Source organism: Aulostomus chinensis, chromosome 1, assembly GCF_037954235.1.
Source record: "Aulostomus chinensis isolate RoL2024-O1b breed Wild chromosome 1, RoL_Achi_v1.0, whole genome shotgun sequence".
NCBI classification, from domain to species: domain Eukaryota; kingdom Metazoa; phylum Chordata; class Actinopteri; order Syngnathiformes; family Aulostomidae; genus Aulostomus; species Aulostomus chinensis.
This window is the reverse complement of record NC_141320.1, coordinates 22,140,665-22,143,103: the sequence shown is the minus strand read 5'-3', so window position 1 is coordinate 22,143,103 and position 2,439 is coordinate 22,140,665. Positions and strand designations below refer to the sequence as shown.

The 2,439-nt window shown below is 44.2% G+C and overlaps 1 non-coding gene across 1 annotated transcript; it reads right to left on the bottom strand.

Annotated features, from left to right (window-relative positions):
• Window positions 1-1,575: 1,575 nt before the first annotated feature.
• trnaa-cgc (transfer RNA alanine (anticodon CGC)) lies at window positions 1,576-1,647 on the bottom strand. The gene has a single exon. It is a non-coding gene; the product is annotated as a tRNA-Ala (tRNA).
• Window positions 1,648-2,439: the final 792 nt, after the last annotated feature.

Below are 2,439 nucleotides of genomic sequence, written 5' to 3'. Positions count from 1 at the left end.
CTGTATTCTGCTAGCACATGCTAGTGACAGTCAGAGATCAGGAGTCTCAGCAGGGAAAGATTCATCTCTTATTTCAGAGGACAATTGGACGTTCACTGGAAGACTGTGACGTGCGGTGAGGTTCATGGCTGGTGAGGCACCGACAGACATCTGGTGAGGCACCGACTCCATCACAATCAGATCTGTCAACATATGAAAAAAAACCCTGCATTTAATAATAAATCAGTCAAAAAATGTTCTCCATGTTTTGGCTTCTGTCTGCCACAGCTTCTTCAGCGCTCTGGATACTTTAGCGTGAACCTCCTGCTTCCATTGAAAATCCAATTTAGAAAATTGTTTTAGCTTAGAAATGGAATCCTCCATTGTGACATTACGGCCACTCAGGAGAAAAACAATAACTGAATGACTGCACTTGACTTTCCTAACAGTAAATTGTAGCTCGCTGTCACTTCTTCTTCTGCAGCGGACCGGAGGAGGCGGAAGCAGAATCCCTGGGCTCACTAGTGCCTCCTCCATGAGGCAGGAGAACTGTGTGCCTCACCCAGCACCTTTTCGCAGCCGTTTTTATGATCGCTCAGCACAAGAAACACGTACACTCAGTGTATACAAAAACACTCTACATGATATTCACCAGCTAAACTATAGAAATGTAGTTTGTTTAGCAGAAGTATTTGGACATTTTAATAGCGCCATAGAAAGAGACAGCAATACGGGCTCCCTGCATAGCATGCAGCACAGTTAGCCGAGTCATTGAGCAATGCCTGGTGAGGCTCAGCTGCCTGGTGCCTCACCGCACGTCTCTTCTCAGTATTTCAACGATAAATATGAAAAATCTGTGATTTTGAATAAAAAAATAACTTAAAACTGGTTGAGTTAAAAGCAAAATAACTTTATCGTACAAATCAAAGGATAAATACAATAATTGCTTTTATTTTTTCCAATTTACATTTTTTTCTTTCCATGATGACGGGCGAGACACGGCCTCACTTGCCTCCCCTGACCGCACGTCACTGACACACACACACACACACACACACACACACACACACACACACTGAGACATGCAGCAGCTCACAGTAACTGCCTCAGTCACACAGCAGATAGACTCCTTTCTGTAACAAGATAAGCAGTAGAAATGGATGGAAGTGATGATGAACTGATGAACAGGTGATTTGTCCAAAAGTCAACATCAGATTCATTTCCAATCTGTGGAAGCAGTTTCATCTTGAGGTTCCAGGTAAGAACAGCCAGCTGTGGGCTGACACACATCTCTTCAGGAGCACTTCTATGCTCCAAACTTGCCAGGTTGAATTGTGTCTGTATTCTGAGGGCAGCAGGAGGACGGAGGAGTGAGGACACACACATTTGGAACTGAGAGCAGCTGTGTGTGGGATTTCCCCAGCAAAGATAAAACCAGCTCCTTCATGCTGGCTATGAAGGCTCACAGTCACACTGACGCAGCTACAACTACTTTGATATGCAACAGACAGGTTTCTCTTCTGGGAGTTTGTTATCGACTGTTGTCACATTTAAGGATCAATTTAGCTGTTAAGATGAAGGCTCCAAAGGACCAGCTGGAGATGCCGGGGATTGAACCCGGGGCCTCATACATGCGAAGCATGCGCTCTACCACTGAGCTACATCCCCTCTGGTAGAGTCACTGTTTAACTGATCAAACACAAATTTTAGGGATAAAAAGGAAGTCAGCCTCTGATCTCAAAGGCTCTGTGATCTCAGGAGTTTCACTGTGATGTCAGCCCTCACAACCTTAGACCACAGAGGCAAGTCAGGCTCCAGGAAGCTGAGGCTGCTCCGTTCTCAGTCCAGTCCAGAGTGAAGGTTTCCCTCTCAGAAGCTTTCCAATCCAGCCCAGATCCTCTCTGACTAGCAGGAGTCTTTGACGAATAAAAAATCATTATATTGAACGTCTGCACATCCTCAGAATGAAGTAAAAGTATTTGTGTTCCTAAAATAATCTCCAGATGCTAAGATCAATTATTAACATTGATTGACAGCTCTAAACTGACCCACCATCACGATACAGTTGCAACTGAAATATTTAGAAATATTTCAAGGAAGCAGCAGGCCCTCATCTGCCCCGGTCCACCCGACTGTGTCCCCTGAGACAGATGACAGCTCACTTCCGGCAGAGGCAGTTAGGTTGAGGACCGTTGCTGATGTCATCAACTGATGTCTCCATCACCAAAGGTGACAGACAGGATGGTCATGGACATAAAACAGAGGTCGAAGAATGAGAAAGAATGGTTGTCCTGACTGAAGTTTAGCTTGAGCTTTTTAATTTGTTACTAAAGAAAATATTGGTACAAGTAAAGGCAGGCGAACTTTCCACAAATATTCAGAATTAACTTTGACAACCAAAACATGAACCAAGACGACAAAATAGTGAACATGAAAAAGGAACCAGTCCCACCTTCTTGT